The following is an 18,869-nucleotide window of genomic DNA, read 5'->3' on the forward strand; positions in this document are numbered from 1 at the left end:
CTGTGTCCTCCTCCTCCTCATCGTTCACCTCCCTCCCAGTAGCGTCTCCACTCACACCTGCATGCACTACATCCTCATCCACTACCTCCATCACCAGCACGCCTATCACCACACGCCCCTCACTGGCAGTCACCACATCCATGCACACGACCCCTGTGTCCTCTCCCACTGTGCCTGTGACGCCTCCTCCCAAAGTACACAAACGCAAGCACCCACCCACCCAACAGCCATCCACCTCAAAACAGCACCCAGCCCATGCACCTGCACCCAAACTAAGCCGACAGACACCTCCTACAACCACTCCCTCTTCCTCCACTCCCAAACCTTCTCCCTCTTCCCACCCCAATGTCCCTAAGAAGCTTTTCCTGGCAAACATTGACCTCTTCCCTAACCCTCCCCCTCGTCCTTCCCCTGGGACAAGGGTGGCCAAAACCCAGCCCAGCATCTCAGCCACCAAGTCCACGTCTGCTGTGGTCCCTGCAACTATCAGAGACTCAAAGGGGGCACCTGTCAGACAAGCCAGTGAGCCACCAACCCCTGCCAAGGAAAAAAACATTCCGCCACCTGGCAAGGTGAAGAAGGGGACAACATCCAGCAAGGGGAAGGAGCCACAACCAACCAGCTGGGCCACCTCAAAGACTCCAGCTGTCAGACCCAAGTTGACACCACCATCTGCCAAGGTCAGGAAGGGGCACAAAACACCAACCAAGGCACTTCAGCTGTCCAAGCCTGCAGGTGTAGGCCTGGTGGCTACCTGCACAACTGCCAGCACTGCTACTTGCACCGCAGCCAGCACAGCCAGCAGCTCTGCCACTAGCACCGCTGCAAACACTGCCACCTGCACCGCCGCAAGCACCACTACTGTCAGCAGCAGTAGCCCCAGTGGGCAGCTGTCCGAGGCTGCAGGATAAGGGCTGGAGCCTCCCTCCACCACTGGCAGCACTGGAACCTGCACGGCAGCCAGCACCGCCGCAAGCACTGCCGCAAGCACCATCACCTGCACCGCTGACAGTAGCACCACTGCCAGCAGCATCAGCCCCAGTGGGCAGCCGTCCGAGGCTGCAGGATAAGAGCTGGAGCCTCCCTTCACCACTGGCAGCACCCCTACCAGCATCGGTACTACCACCACTGTGCAGCCATAGCCGCCACCGGATGGACTCAAGCCTTGCCTCCATGGACTATCATGCATCCTGGGCACTGCAAATCTAGTGGCTCAGACACCTAGTTGAGGGACTGTGAACTGCCACCCCCCAAGTGTTGCATCACTGGGCACAAAGCCCCCTCCAGAACCAGTGGATAAAGGCATCCACTCACCCTATCCTTAGCAGGATGAAGCACACTTGCCACAAAGCCCCCACCAGAACCAGTGGAGAAAGGCATCCACTCACCCTATTCTTTGCAGGATGAAGCACACAGGGCACAAAGCCCCCTCCAGAACCAGTGGAGAAAGGCATCCACTCATCATATCCTTGGCAGGATGAAGCACACTGGGCACAAAGCCCCCTCCAGAAACCAGTGGAGAAAGGCATCCACTTGAGAGACTGTGGCCTTGCACTCCCCAGGACCAAGCAGTGGGCAAACCAACCACTAGAGAGACTGTGGCTTTGCACTCCCCAGGACTAAGCAGTGGGCAAACCACCCACTTGAGAGACTGTGCTTTTGCACTCCCCAGGACCAAGCAGTGGGCAAACCACCCACTTGAAAGACTGTGGCTTTGCACTCCCCAGGACCAAGCAGTTGGCAAACCACTCACTTGAGAGATTTGAGAGACTGTGGCCTTGCACACTCCAGGACATCGCTGTGGGCATGGAGCAGTGGCATTGTCCCATCTTCCGGCTGAGGTGTCCCCACCTTCCTCGTCCCCCTGAGGTGCCTGTGTGTTTTCAATGTGATGCCCCTGCAGTGTTCTCTCTCTATTGAGGCAGGAGTCAAGTGTGGGCTTGGCCTATGAGTTTTGGCCCAGTGGCCCACGGACATTTTGAGTGGACAATGTACCGCTTTATGTACATATTGTATATTTTTGTGAATACTGTTTTTGAATTTATAACGTATACAGAAGCAGCAGCACTCATCCTCCTGGACCTCTCCGCAGCTTTCGACACGGTAATCCGCAACAAGGCACTCGACTGGATCTCGTCATTTCTCTCATGCAGAACCCAGAGTGTCCGCCCCCCACCGTTCCTGTCATAAGCCTCCAGAATCATCTGTGGCGTTCCCTAAGGATCTTTGCTCAGCCCCACGCTCTTCAACGTTTACATGGCCTCCCTCGCCAACATCGCACAAACCCACCACATCAACATAGTTTCCTACGCAGACAACACTCACTCATCCTCTCCCTCACGAAAGACCCTACAACTGCAAAGAACAACCTCCACAATGGACTTCACACCATTGCCGGCTGGATGGAATCAAGCCATCTCAAGTTAAACACAGACAAGACAGAAATCCTCATCTTTGGCACCAACCCCTCAACTTGGAATGACTCCTGGTGGCCCACCTCCCTAGGAACCGTGCCCTCACCCACCACCCACGCACGCAACCTAGGCTTCATCTTGGACTCCACACTCAGCATGACTCAGCAGGTCAATGCCATCTCCTCTTCCTGCTACAACACTCTCTGCATGCTCCGAAAAAAATCTTCAAGTGGATTCCCGTCGAAACCAGGAAAACTGTCACCCACACACTGGTCAGCAGCCGATTGGACTATGGAAATATCCTATATGCAGGAATAACAACCAAACTCCTAACAAAACTGCAAAGAATCCAGAACGCATCCGCACGCTTCATTCTGGACATCCCACGCTGTGACCACATTTCCCCCCACCTCAGAGACCTTCACTGGCTACCAGTATCAAAGAGGATTACCTTCAAACTCCTCATCCACGCACACAAGGCCCTCCACAACACAGGCCCAGCCTACCTCAATGACAGACTCACCTTCCACACCCCCACCCACAATCTTTGCTCCGCCAGCCTCGCCCTCGCCTCCATCCCCCGCATCCGCTGCACCACCGCCGGAGGAAGATCCTTCTCTCACCTAGCCGTCAAGACCTGGAACTCCCTACCGCTCCACCTTTGCCAGACCCAAGACCTCTTGACATTCAGGAAACGCCTCAAGATATGGCTCTACGACCAGTAGCTCTCCCCCAGCACCTTGAGACCCTAACGGGTGATTAGTGCGCTCTATAAATCCTTGATTGATTGATTGATTGATTGATATCTGACTATTTCTAATATAACACTAATTTGACTCAATTCCTTTTGTCCTTGCGTTCTTCCAGAGGGTTACGGGGTGTATATGTAATGTTGATGCATGTGTTTGTGTGTATGGTGTTGGGAGTGAGGGTGGGGGTGTTGTGTGTTGCATGTGTGTGTCACTATCTTTTTCCTCCCCCCGTGTGCTAGGTGCAGTACTCACCGTGGTCGTCGCCGCTGCCGTTCGTACTCCTTGTAGATGAGACGATACACCAGCTTGGGCAGGATGTGCAGCTCGGGCTCCATGGCGTCCTGGTTCTTCGTTGAGTGTCGAGAGGTGAGTGGTTTCCCTTCCAAGTACTGTTTCCGCCCTGCTTTTGATGGTGTTGATACCGCCCCAGAAAAGCTGGCGGATGGGCAGGTTGTAATGGGGTGGACGGTACATTGTCTTCCGCCTGGCTGTTGGCAGTTACCGTCGCTGTGTTTGTTGCTACCGCTGTGGTGGTCGGAGTGTTAATGTGGCTTTATGTGTTGGCGGTTTCTGCCGTGGTTGTGATTCCATTTTTTTTTACCGCCGGCCTGTTGGCGGTATTACCGACGCTTTAAGACCGACCTCCAGGGTTGTAATGAGGGCCTTGGTGTCATCTATTTGCATATGGACAAAAGGGTACAATTAACATGAGAAAATGTGTATGTGTCACATGATTACTTACAAAATTAGATGACCAGTACAAATGTTACCACATTTGGAAACATAGTTAACACAGAAATGAGTTCACAGCCTTAAGCCAATTGCCTACATATATCACTGCTGGAATCGACAATTGGTATGTGTAAAATCCCTAAACACACCAATGTATCATGCATCACTTATCATACATGAAACATATCTTGTCACACACAAACATTTCACATACATACCTACAATGACACATGTCAGCACACCATCTCCAACATTTTGCATTCATGAGGAACTATACGTTACATGTGTTGCTTTGCATCACATAGTCTGACTTTTACAACACACCAGAGGTTTGACATACGTGTACTCACATTGTCATGGCTTACTGGATCTTATCCAAGTCTTAGTTAACAGCATCCTTTGCTAAAGATTTGTCAAGGGTATCATATGCATGAACATGTATTGTACATGGCCCATCCATTCTTATGTTGTGTTATGAAACCTACAGTCTGAATTCTGACATGAAAATGTGATGGACCCACAATATGATTAGCATCACATATGTACACTCAGTACATATGTGTAAGCATGTGCGTGGAAAGCATTCTTCATACTCATGCACATCTGCAAACAGTATCAATCCTCTCATGCATCACACACCCCTACAAACATATGGTAACACATTCCTATGTTACCGGTACACAGTGAAATGTAAATGCATACACTTGTTGCCATACCATACAAAGTACATAGATGCATAGCCCCTGTAGCAAGGTATGGGAATCTGTGTACACTTTCAGCTTTTCCTCCAAAATCCGCGCATTGCCATCATGCATAAAAAAATGGCGCAAATGGTACTTCTCCATACAACGCAAATCACAAAAATGCCGCCTGGCACCTGTGCATCAAATCTAAGTCGACAGACCTTGTCAGCCTTCGTCGAAAATTTCCCCGCATGGCTGGCATGCGTAAAAAAAAAAATGAAGCCTATCAGAAAACGTGATGCAGGCACCCAGGAAGTGATGTAACCTGACTTCCTTACTGCACACTTGATAAAGTAAACTTTTACTTTACAGTCTTGTATTCTGTGGTTGAGAGAGGCTGTATGGTGCTTGTACTGGTGAGAGGACTGGTGGATCTTGACTGTTTTGTGCTGCGTCCTGTCTGTGTCCAGTCTTTTTTGTAAATTCTTGTTTTTTTGTTCATTGTTCTCCTGTAATTGTCTAAATATTGTTGGGAGTCTGTCTTGGCATAGTTTTGATTGTTGGGGTGCTTGGGTTAGGTGGGCTATAGTTTATTATTGTTGGGTTATTATTTTTGCAGTGGATTATAACTGTAACTGAGAAGGGGAGATCCCATCGTATGAGTGGTGATGAACTGTGAGGGCTCATCTGGTTAGAGTGTCACTGCCTCCCCAACATGGTGGCTATTGGTGGCAGGGTCCTCATGGACTAGCCAACAGAAGCTAAGAAGCTACGTTGGGGGAAGGTGCTCTACCAGTTATGTAGGATCTTCTCGGTGAAGCACACGGACCACCAGCTTGGGCAGACCTGATTGCCCATAAAAGAGATCTCTTGGATCACCTGGTGATTCGGGTTGGCAAACCTGTTGGTAAGTACCCCTTTTTTATTGCAACACCCTCATTGGCATGTACGTGACAGTAGGACATAAGGATAACTGCAGCATGTCATGACAAGGGTGAGTCAGCAAGTTTTGGGTCTCAACCATCCTGTATTTATGAGAGGTCAGCAATGCACCAGTTGTGGAAAATTTGCACATTACTCTCTGTATAGCTTGTGTATCGCATATACATATTGATGTGCTGAAAATGGAACACACATGTGCAATCATGCAAGAGTTCATGTTCCCCAGGCACAAAATGACATGTCCATCATGGGTTTTACAACTGTGGAAATGTGGTAAGTAATGTTTAAGTGATGACAAACATGATGCTGGCGTATTGGTAGTCATGGGTGTGTGTGTTCCTTGAGTCATGTAACAGAACAAGAACACAAACATAAGAAGAACTAATTGGCGGCTCCTAATGCAACATCAGTGTCATAGTTTTTGAAGGTAATGTAACTGATGGAGGCAAGTATTACCTAATGATATGTCAAAATTTGTGCATTTTAAAGCATTGTGGCAGTTGCCACATGATGGCAGCGCCAGGCCCGATGAATGCAAGGTGTGTATTCCTGTCATAGGTGGCACATGAAATAATTGCCTTTAAATAAATTTGATTCCACTGTGCCAATTTTTGAAGTTAAGTTGTATTAGTGCCTAAGGCAGGTTGGTAAAATGACAATTCCATTATTATCAAAGTGCCTAATTTATTTTAGCAGGTATAGCACCTTCATGTAAGGTGCAAAGCATGCTAAGTGTCACCATAATGTCATAGTTTACAATGTCAGTTTCATTGCATGCGCCAAGGTGTGCCACATGTTACATACGACACACACATGATGGAGTTATGTGGTGGTAGTATGGGGTTGAAATGAGTCAAGCATCTGAGTGGTTGCTCCATTTTCACATAGATTGACTACAAAGTTCTAAGCTTCTGCCAATGGCCAGTATCCTGTCTCCAATAAATTTGTAATGTGTATATCTGAGACATGTATGTATGTGTGCATCCCATGTCTGTACATGTTTTTGTGGGTAACTATGTATTTCTGACTGGCAGTTGTTCAGGCCTAACAGTAAGTTGACTAGCTCAGTCAGCTAAACAAGTGGAATGCGTAACAGTTGTTCATACTTTTATTTGTTCACCAATCACAAAGTTATGTTTTCCTGTCATGTCTTGCAGGTAAACCTCCACCTTACACTATTGGAGAGGTTTCCTGGTTTGAAAACCCTGATGCAGCCAGTGTCACCCTGTATGTCACATGCGTAGATTCAGGGTTGTGTGTGAGAGGGTATGATGTGTGCATTGCCATGTTAAAATGGCATGTGTGTTAGTGGGGACACCATCATCTGTGCCTGGGTATCAATTTCATGTCTGATGTTATGTTGAGAATTTGGAATGAGTTGAATGATGCACAGGTGCCAATGTGTGCAGCAATGGATTTGTGGGTCTTAGAAAAAGGTAATTATGCCAAGAAACACACTGATGTCAGTCACGATATGTGTCAGAGGTGCCTGCTATTTGAATTGCATGGATGTTGCCAATATATTTGTCAGAACAAATGTTGCTGCACAGTGTGCTACACTTTGCACTAATTTACTCTGGACCTGGTACAATTTTGTATGTGTGTTGAGGTCTCCAAGGGGCTTATCAATGACACACTTGCACCACTGGCGCTTCACTACTCCCCAGAAATTCAATGAGGCACCAGACATGCCAGGAGATTTTTTTGAAGGGCAACAGACAGTTGAGTACACATCGAAATTTTAGCTTTTCTCCAGATAGATGTGGGACATGTCTACGGATTGTAGCGAGCGAGAAGTGTGCAGATTAACCTACATGATTTACCCATCATGATAATTGTGAGCGAGCTTGGTCACATCACATGTGTATGAGATGTGCATGCTGAGTGTTTACCTGGTACTTAGGAGATGTAACAAGCTTGTGTACAGATAGGGAAAGATTAAATAAAAGTGGCGCAGCACCATTTTTCCTGTGCCCCTTTGCGCACCCCTACCACCACCATATGTGCACCATATTTGAAATTCGGCACACCATGGTGGACGGTAGGGGCCAATGGAGTAACATTTTTTAGGCTATTGAGGTACTGTCCAGGGTTAAAGCAACAAAATGTTGCACTTACCCTGAACTCTACCTAGGGGACCATTGTCAATAATGGTGTGTCTTGTAACGCCTGCTCTGAGCAGGTGTTAAAAGTAGCAGTAAAAAATGATGCTCGGGAATCTCTTGGATGCCCCGTGCCTTGCTTTTCACCCCCTCTACCGGGGGAAACTTCCCTTGCATGCATTATGTCTGACCAAGGCACAATGTGGAGCAAGGGATGACAGAGTGGCTCAATGCATGCATTTTGCCACTTTGTTATTCTGGCAAAGGAAATTTGGCCTTGTTGGGTCACATCAGCAGCACAATAATGATGCACAAGAGCTAGTCTCTCTTAAATCTGGGCCCTAGTGTGCAACACTGGATAACCTTTTTCTCTGTGACATTAACATGATACCGTAAATACCTGGTAGGCAGATCTATATAGATTTGGGTCTTGACATTGTTGTAACGTCTGGTGGACAACATGTGTCATCTGAAGATGCTGCATACATTGCATGGTTGTTCTTCCACTAACACACGCAGTTTTTGATGACATGTTGTCCTCATGTTTTTTCAGCCACAATGACCTCAGCACAGAAGTGTGCATTTGAGAAGAGAGCTGAGTGTTTTCACCACATCTGTGAAGTGCAGACTGGTTACCGCAAGATGGTAAATAGGTACCGTGGGGAGAAGGCATCTACGTTGTGGCTGGTGTTCCCACATGGGAGACCTGCAAAACAGCCTGCAACCAGCAGCAAGAAAGGTATCATCTCAACGGCAAGGGTCAGGAGTGCCTCAGCAGGTCCCATCCCCACCACAGCACATGTCACACCAGCAACCAAGCAACAGCCACAGCCAGCTGCCACAGGCTCCTCCTTTGAGGCAGATATGCGGAGGGACATGGCAGACCTTAAGGCAAGGTTGGCAAAATTGGGGGCGGACAATGCCCGTAGTTACAAACTCCTGAAGTTCATCTAGAAGAAACTCAAAAAACTACAAGTATGGACAGTAACCGGCCTCCCAGTTCCTTCCCTTCCCCTACTTCTCATTGTGACTAGTTTTAGTGAGTTTTAGGAGGGTAGGCATAGGTTAGGTAGCATAGATTAGGTAAATTGTAGGGAATAGTTAGTATAGTTAGGGAGGTGGTATTATTTTTGTTTTGGGAGTGTTAGGGTGGTTATGTATTGGGCTCTATGTAAAAGAAATATTAAACATTTTAAAAAAAGTTGTTTTAAAAAATACAGAAAAATATAGTTGTTTAGGCAATAGGTTTAGTTAGTCTATGTGAGGCTTTAGTTCATGTTGTCCTACTTGTCTATTGCTTCTTAAGGGGAAGGGGGAAAATGTTTTTTGTGTGGTGTTACATGTATAAGATAAGTTTAGATTAGGATAAATAGTTGTAGGGATAAGTCAAGATAAGTTAGTATATGTTAGCTTATTGTAGGTTAGTGTGTAGTTTAGGTTTTCATAGGTAATGTTTTTTAGTATCAATAAATCCCATTAGTTTTCGACAATAAGGTGTTCATGATGATTGACTGTCTGGGTGTTATTGTGTCTGCACTGGATACGTTAGACATTTGCCTTTCGGTATGCAATAAGTATTGGTTTACATGTGTGACTATGTGTATCCCCTATGACCAGGGACCTGTCTGATTGGCAGCAGTATGCCATCAGCTACTCAAGACACTTTTCAGCGCAGTCCTTAACACTCGGATTGTGTATGAATACAAAATCTCAGACAGGTAATCATGCAACATCAGTTGCTAATGATAAGGTCTGTAGCAATCATTCTTGAAAAGTTTATCACATTAACCTTCACCTTATTTGAGAAATGGATACTGGCACACTAACGGCTGCCCCTCACAGTCTTACATTTTCCTATTTAGTTGCTCACATCAATCTTGTACTGGTACAATCATCAGGGAAATTTCCAGACACTTGTGCTTTGAACCACACATGCCATATGCCAACTTGCATGTATACCTGTTTAATACATGCTTTGAAGATTCAGAAAGATGTTCATAGTCTACAATATTATCAGTCACCTTAATCATGTTTAATTCCTAGTGTGCCTTTGTGCCTGACATGTCCTTCGGGTCTATAGTCATTGATACATCTTTACACAATGCATACATTTGTAACAGTTGACGGAACACTGAAAAAAAGCAGGACACATGTGAATATGGTGATTTATTTACATGAGCAAGTTTTGTTTCCAATGATGTAAAATGTACTGTTCACTGCCACCGTAAGAGATCCCAAGCCATTGAATGTGCAGTCAAAGCCCAAGGGTGAGGCACATGTCATGAGACATGTGAAGGAGAGGTGAGCATTAGTGAGGAGGTGTCTAAATTGACAATATGTAGGGATTGAGACAATGATAGTCCATGCAGTGGTAGAGTGAGGAGGGCATGCTGCCAGCTGTCGTAACACCACTGGCATGATCTTAAGCACAGAACTAAAGAGAAACTTTCCATGTGGCACAAACAGTAGCTACCAGGTCGTTTTTCGTGTGAATGTTGTCCTTTCACTGCTTCATCCTCTGATGTGTCTAGTGCCTCTTGTGCCATGGGTGGTATTGTTGTTGAAGTTGGGGAAGCACACACACATCAGGGGATTGAGATGTGGAATCAAAGATCCCAGCTGCTGCCATCTTTGGGAATGCATAAGGCATCACTGTAGCAAGGAGGAACACACTTGCTACATCATGATGGTAGGCAGCCATGTTTTCACTGAGGGAGGCCAGATCCCACTGCATGGACTCTATGACATTTTATATGGCACCCAGCATGTCATCAATCATGCTGCTGGCACTTTGGGAGGGCAATTAGTCGAGCCCCTTCCTCATGACAGCTGCTATGTCAGCCAGGGACTGCTGGAGTCCACATAGGAGGGAGTGGGTGCCTCTGATGACAGCAGAGTTTACCTTAATTGGACTGAGGCACCTCTACACTCCCTCTAGGCATCCCACCATGGTCTCCATTTCCAGCCACACCTGCTGTGCCAGCTCCTGCTAGACTCCTGGACCCTCAGAGTCCCAGGCTGTGGCAGGACTGGTCGGTGCTGTGTGTTGGTAGTTGGGTGGTTCATGCAAAGACCCTGCAATGCTGTGAGTACTCCCTGTGACTGGAGATGGTGTCTGGAAGGAACCGAGGACATCCTGAAGAGAGTCAGCATTGATCGGTGGCCGCTGGTTATCCATATCATCTGTAAAATCCAGGACAGGCGTGTCCGCAGGAGGTGAGGCATTATCCTCTGCAATGGGATAGTAAAAGGTCAATCTTTGACAGTAGTGGCTGTTGACATGGTTCATCATTTACTTGCTAGTGGTGGCTCAATCAAGTCACACATTTATAGACCCAATATGGCACATTATGCCACCTGATCTTCACATCTATGGAGTCATCATTTGCACAATCTGCTAGTCCGCAGTTCCCAGTGTGTTACACCCACTTTGATAGTTTAATCATGGTCTTCAACATATGTACCCCTTTCATTGACTTGACTGTTAACTTTGCATGCCATGGACGTTTTGTGCCGGATTTGTGCTCACACAACAAGTGGAGATGTACAGAAACACTAGGAATTAGGTTTTGTGGATATTTGTGTAAGTAACTGATTCATCTGCCACCCTATGTGTGTTGTTGGAGTGATGGTAGTGAGTAAGCTGTCCACATGCATCCTCCTACCCACTTTGAGTAGTGTGTCCAGCATACTGCACCACTCCTTGTAAGATTCAACCACCTTGTGTGTATGTGTGCAAACAAGATTTTCTCCCTTCCTGAAGGGTAACTCTGATCCATGCATCTCAGGTTTCCTTGTTGCAAAGCTGCAAGGATGCCTGCATTGCTGGACTGAGTGTTGTTTTAGTGGAATGTAGATCTTCCTGTTTGCACACATGCACATGAGGTGGTTCATTGTTATGTTGTGTGGTGCAGGATGCTGAACACATGACTCTAAGGGCCAGATGTAGCAAAGGGTTTTCCCCATTTTGTGTCTATGGGAAAATGTGTTCGTACATGTGGCCCTAAGTGGCTAGGGGATGCATGTGTAAAGCCCACCCACTTCCATCACTCTGACAACACATGTGTGGTGGGAGACGGACCTGAAACAGTTTGAGGCTTGTTGATGTGTTGATGCATCATGCTTTCACACCACATTAGCGGTGGCATTGTAATTGTGGTACTAAGGACTGAAATTGTAGTAATCCTTTTGTGGACTACTTTTAATGTGGGTTGCCATAATGGTCAAACATTGTAAGTGGCAGACAGCATTCCTGTTAGTACATTTAGCAGGACGTGTTCCTTCCTGCAGATGTGCATTAGGACCGGCAAGCAGATTGTGTGACAAAGTTGGTATTGTCTATCATATATTTAGGCACTACCAAGGTTAGTAGAAGGATGCATTGACTCTCTGTGACAAGTACACATCCCTGCACATTTGAATTGATGCTGCACAGTGGAGCACATTGAGCTGCTGCACTGTATGTTTATTCATAAATGTGTCAGCATATTCAGACACGGATATCATAGTGCTCTATTCACGCATATTATTTGTCTGACTTTTACTCCAGTAGTGGATAGTGGTAGATCATACTTAACATGTCAAGGTAAGGCACCTTGCATATCTTAACCAGGTGCATTTTCCATGTGCCCCTCCCACACCTGACACTGCATGTAGTAAGCATTCCATGGGTATATTAGTGATTGTCCCATGCAACACATGTGTGACCCACCCAGCTTCTGATGCTTTTGAAAATATCTTCACATCTGGATTTGGTTAAGTGTAGTCCAAGCACTCTGGATGGTGTGGGAGTGACACGTGGGTGTGTGACAAGTTTGTCATTCTACAGATTGTAGTTTTTTATGGTGTGTTGCATTGCACATCACACACACATTGAGTAAACGTTCAGTGCATTTTGTGCATTGATCCTACACCTGCATTTTCCTTGCAGGACCTTGCCTAACACAGACACCATGGAAGCATGGTATTTAAATTACTAGTCACCATGGTGGACAGTCCCACAGTAGTCTAATGAGTTTTGCCACTATAGTGGTGCTTTACGGCATTGGCACCATAAATGATGGCACAAGTGCAGCAAAGCACGGCGAGGTCCATTGCCTTCAATGCTTGTGCCACGTTGCCATCTTCCTTTGGCAGGCCTCACACATGAGGTTATCAGATAGCACAGTGCAACCTTTAGGGATTTCCAGCCCCATTTGTTATTCCCTCCCTGAGTAAGGGACCTTTCCTTGAATACATCATATCTGGCTCAGGCATATAGTGGTGTAAGGGTGTACAATGTGGATTTATGCATGCAGTATGTGACTTTGTTAATGTAGCACAAGGGGAATGGGCAGCTTGTATCCACAATGGCAACAATTGGTATGATGCTAATGTTCCATTACGGGCTCGTAAAATTGCGGCTCTAGTGCTTCAATAAGACCACTTGTAGCTGTTGTTATGCTTGAAGGTGTCCCTTTGGGGACAAGAGCAACCATTCCCACTACACAGGCAACATTGCTACATGGTGTACTGGAAGCTTCTTGTGCAGCAGCACATGTAATGCTCACAGACATGCCTCATATTTTGTATATGTTTACTTTTATGTCCATTCCCAATGGTGCATGGAGGTCTGTGGCAGATTATGTTGGTCCACACTTTGCAACAAGTGTGGTACATGTGATTGCTGTGAGGGTTGAGAAATGGTTGTGTATATAGGGGGGAAGGTTTGGGTGCATTTGTAGTGTTTAGACATTACAGCCCAGGTTTCAAAGAAAATGATGGAGTGCAATGCAGTGCTACATTTGGCAGTGCCACACTTCATCATTTTCAATACACAGGAATGCACCGTTTTAAATGGTATACAGCACTATTTTTGCTGCCCAGTGCCAACGCAGACACCCTTGCGCTATAGTGCAAGGATGGCTGCGCCGCAGGGGATATTGCTTTTGTGCACTTTCATGCACAAAAACAATCTTTCATGGCCATTTGCACTTTCTATGTGTGCTGCAGGGTGCAGCAGACATAGGAAGAGCAAAAACCGAAGAGGAATGAAAGCATTTCTCCTTGTTGCGCCATGCTAACGCCACCCCTGGGTTTACAAAAACTTGTAAATCTAGGGCAGCATCAAAGTGCAATGGGTGTTGCTGTGGCATGCCCACAGCAATACCCATTGCACGCCCCTTCCATGCAAAGTGCTGCATGTGAAGAGGCCATATTTACAAGGTGGTGTTAAGCCACAAGAAGTGGCTTAATTCCACCTTGTAAATATGGTGCAGTGCATAGCACCAATGGAGCGTCACTAAAAATGGTGCTCAGATAGAAATAGGGCCTTTTGAATCTGTCCCATTGTGTACTTATGCAACCCTTTTGCATGCATTCAGGGTGTCCTATGTGCCTCCACTTTCTGCCATTTGGTAATTTCCAGATTGTCCAGCACTGCAACTTACCATGCATTTGTGGTAGGTCTTGGAAGTCTGCGCTGTCCTGTCCTGCAATTCGGGTGGCCCACTCCATCAGGATGGCTGCTGCCACCATCTCCTCTAGGTCCTTCGGGGGTTCTTGACTTCCCCCTCCAGTCTGCAGTGCTGCCTTTTGGTTCCTGGACAGTTTCTCATTAGTTCTGTACTTGCAATAGTGCCAGTGCTTCTTGCAATCGGTGACAGTACTCTTCACCTCTACCATACTGTTGACTTTACTATTGCCAGCAATATAGCCTCTTCCCTACCTATTGCCAATTTGGAGGAGTCAAAGAGCTGGTGTTGGTGCTCCGTCACCTCTCTGACCAATATCTCATTCTCCTCCTCACTGAAGTTACACTTCTGCTTCCTTTTTACCTTCTCCTGGGATTTTGCTGGTCCATCCTGGCTTTTACTGGGCTGATTGGGATCCCTCTGGGGTCTCTCCTGTCCTGCATTCTCCATCTTGGGTCTTTTTTTTTTCTTGCTCACAGACTTTTTTTACGCTAATGCTCTAACACGAGAAGCATAAAAAAGTGGCGCTAAGCGTTCCAATGCCACTTTTGCAGCATTAGCGTCATTTTTCATTAGTGTGTCTCAATGGTTAGCATCATTTTTTGTATGCTAACCTTTCCTTTGCGCCATGGTGCGTCACTTTATAAATCTGTCCTTAGGCATTCTTTGCAGCAGGCATATTAACCCTCTGCACTTATTTATGGAGAGTCATAACTGCCACTAGACAGAACTCCAATCTCTCTCTCTAGCAAGAACATTAATCAGAAGAGTTATCTTGACACTTTTATTGTCACCTGAAAGTTGGGTGCACATGGAACTCTGCAACTATGTTTTTAAATTGTAAGTTATTGCTAAACACAGTGCCCTCTCCCCTGAAATCAGAGCCCTCTTCCCTAGGTCAGCACCGAGTGCAGCCGCACCAGTCACTCTGGTCTAAAGCCGGCCCTGACTAAAACACTTTTGGTACCTCCGGCCTCAATGTCAGCACCTTGTCAATCAGCATGCTCTTCAGCTTTGGCAGCCATTATCACTAGCTCCAGACTAGGAAATTCTCTCAGCACTAGTCGTCTGAATGAATCTGACAGGCATCAGTCAATAACTCCAATCATAACTTCATCATTGAATCTATGGTGTTTGATGAGCCTATCCAGTCTCTCAACAAATGTGTCTATTGTTTCACAATTTCTTTGTCATTTTTGACTGAAAATGTACCTTTCACTATCTGCATTCGGCATTGGATTGACCTTGAGGTTCAAAGCTACTTTAAAGTGACAGTACATAACTTCATCAGACTGCAGCATTTTCTTTATGACTTCTTTTAGACCGTCACCAGCAAGATTCTTCAGGTACTTGATAATCTTTTTGTTATCTGTTTCTTTCAGCACATCCATGAAATCATCCAATGTCTCTATCCAAGCAGTCCATCCATCAACAATAATTGGCTTTTTAGTAGAATTGAATGGTGGTGGTGGTTTCAGTAAGGTGGCAGCAGTGTACCCATTTGTGGTACTTACTGACATCGATATGGGATGTGTCTCCACCTTCATATGCTGTCCATCAGGAGCTGTTTGATTCAGACCATCAACCAGGCCATGTGATGTGCTGGCCTCATGGTCATCTTTTAGAACTGCAGGATATGTGATCTCTTCCTTGGTCACTATTGGAAGAACAGCCTTCTGTGGTGCCTCTTGCCACTTCAGGTATGTACAGTTCTATACCTGGGTTGTTCTCCTTGGGCCACTCCCAGTGCTTTAGTATGATGACCCTCTTTAATCAGTTCTGGTGAGCAGATGACCTTTACTTGTATCTGAATTGCTGCATTTTCAGGCATTCATTTATGCTTTTTGACACCTGGTTGATCTCTGCCTCGCAGCGCTGCTGGTTGCAACGCTATTGTGTAATTTGCTGCACTCTCAAAACCTGGTTGTATCCGCCTTCTGCAGTAGTGCTCCAAGTACTGTATAGCTTTATATTGCGTAGTAGCACAGTTCCTCTATGTACAGCCTTGCCAGTAGGTTCTTGATCAATGATGTGTAGACTTCGGCTTCACACCAGCAGGAGTTGTGCTTTTATTATACATATGGCAAACTTCGATTCTGCACTTTGATGAAGGTACACATGGCACATAAGAGCAGTTTGCTTGGACCACAGCAAACTCTCTGAGAGAGCCCTGCCAATCTTCTGGTTACTTATCCCCTATCTCTTTTCACCAGTTGTAGCATCCTTCGCAGCCTGGGTATGCCACACATGGAGCTATGTATTACACATCTTTCTTTGCTGCGTGTAACTGCAAACTCAGCATTCTAAACCTACATTCACTTGATTATGTTCTAAAAAGGCTGCCACAAGGCTTCCATCATTCATACACACATGACACTACAAACCTCACACCAATAAAAATGGGGAAATAGTATTTTTGCCCCCCAGAGGCAGAATGGACAATTGGCCCCAGCTGTGCCCTTGGGGGAGTGGGAAGCCCAATAGAGAACAGGGATTATTTTCTCTTTTTCAGAATTGTAGGGCTGGAAGCTGATCAGCATGTCCATGACTATGCCATCAATCCTGTAAAAATAGGGAAACAGTCATTCTGCCTCTACCCGGGAGGGAGGGGAGATTAGGGAAATTACTGCTCATCCATTATTTTTAAATGTAGGGATGGGGGCTGCCCAGCATGGCTACGCCCGCATCCCAAGTAAATGAGACAAAAGTCGTTCTTCAGCACCTGTGTAGACTGACACCTAGAACAACCTACCAAACCCAGACAGTTCTGGGGGAGTCCAGGGTGGTGTACTTTGCATGCATTCCTCACACTTTTCATAACCACATAATATACACATCCCCTGAAACCTCAAATATTGACTTAAAACAGATTTTCCTCATATTTCTTTGAGGAAAACTTCTGAAGCCTGCGGGAAGCCATAAATTACCTAACACCCACCTGAACCTTTAACAAAGCCTGTGCGAAATTTGGATTACACCGGAGTAATTGGCATAATTTTAGATGTTTGGAGTAACAAAATAACACAAAATCACTAAGAGTATGCCATCACTCACCCATCATGTAATTTTGTGGAGAAAGCTTTAATGCACGATGTACTTTTTTAATACAATCAGAACTTTAAGTAGCATGGTTTTACCCAAGGAGTTTGTACAGGAAATTCTTTAATGCAAAACCACAAATCTGAATATGAACAGCAGGGTTCTGAATCCAAGCAGCAGGTCCTTTAACGTGGGCAGTTAGCAAACATTTCATGTACATTTTTCATCAGAGTGGAAAATTTGGGCAATTTTCAAGTACAAACCTGTGAATTTGAATGTGTGTGCAGTGTTCTGAACTTGAGCAACTCAAAATGACATTATTGTGCGGAAGTTTTTACTCAAACAAAACATTAGGGAACATTTGTCAGTGTGAGGTGCACAATTTCAACTCATTTTTTCAGTAATTTTGTGTAATTACTCTACCCACAATTAGTTACGCACACCTCCGCTTTTATATTGAACACATTTCTCTTGTAAACAAGGAGTCCAGGCCACACCAAGAGCACATATTGTTTAATATTTTTTTCAGGACCTTTTTATCTTCCTGAATAAATATATAACCTGCTCTTGGTGTGGACTGGCTGCCTTCATTTACAAGAGGGAATTGCTTGACATGTGAAGTGGGAACTGGACCCACATAGCTAGCCCTCAGCTGTAAGCAAGGCGTTTGTTCCGGCTCATTCACTGGAAGATATATTTACACATAAACATATATACACATATTCATATATATATTTTCAATGAAAAAACAAAGGTTATAGGTACGGTATAGTTTGGTGAAAATGTCAGTTAGAACATACCATTTTAAACTAACAAAGCCTTTGAAATTCATCAGTCAGAGTTATCTCAACTATTTCTACCCTGCTCTCTTAAATCTTTTTTCAGCCTTTTTTACAAGACTTGGGACTGAGTCCAGAATTCTAAGATGGCTTCCATTACAATGTTATTGATGTTGTGGCAGCTTCAGATCTCTTCATGAGATCTGTTGGCTCCACGGATTGCTTGTGGTGTGAAATATACAAAATATTTGAGGTTTAATTTTTCAAAAACTACCAAACATGTTTACCACAAATCATAAAAAGCATGCTTTACGAACTAAGGTCTACCTCACTGCCAACTATGGGGTAGATCCCTTTGGTTGTTTGGGCTGTATCTGTGTCTAAGTTTCCTTTAAAAAAGTGAATAGGGAAATGTGTTTTTGGCCCCCCACATTTTTCTTGGCCCCCACTCAATGAACTATCACAAAACTTGGTGGCCACCACTGGATGATATATACATTCTTTGGTGGTCTGGCACAAAGCAGCCAGGCTTAAATTAAAGGCAAAGTGTGTATTATTTATGCACCACACAAACTTTAAAGTGAAAGCACAACACAACAAATACCCCAATATGATTTAGAGAAATAGAGTAAAGTTTAAGAAATAAGTTATACCAGAATAATAAACATTTCAATGATTGAAGTAAGTATTGTGCCTAAAAGCATAAAAGCACCATTCACAGTCAGAGTCATGGGGCAAAGTCACAAATTCAGACAGACCAAAATGGAGCAAGGTCCAGATGCAGGGACCAAGTTAGTCCCGCTTAAAAATGTACCTTCTCAAAGTCTAACAAATAGAGTTCAAATTGCAGTTGAGGAGGCTGTGAGGAGGAGGAAGAGTTTTCCAGGTGGTCGTTTTTGTAGTACAAAATGCAGGCCTTGCATTGTGGAAAAATGACGCTGTAGCACTCAGTTCCCATCGGGCATCATTGACGG

Source organism: Pleurodeles waltl, chromosome 2_2 (genome assembly GCF_031143425.1).
Source record: "Pleurodeles waltl isolate 20211129_DDA chromosome 2_2, aPleWal1.hap1.20221129, whole genome shotgun sequence".
In the NCBI taxonomy this organism is placed as follows: domain Eukaryota; kingdom Metazoa; phylum Chordata; class Amphibia; order Caudata; family Salamandridae; genus Pleurodeles; species Pleurodeles waltl.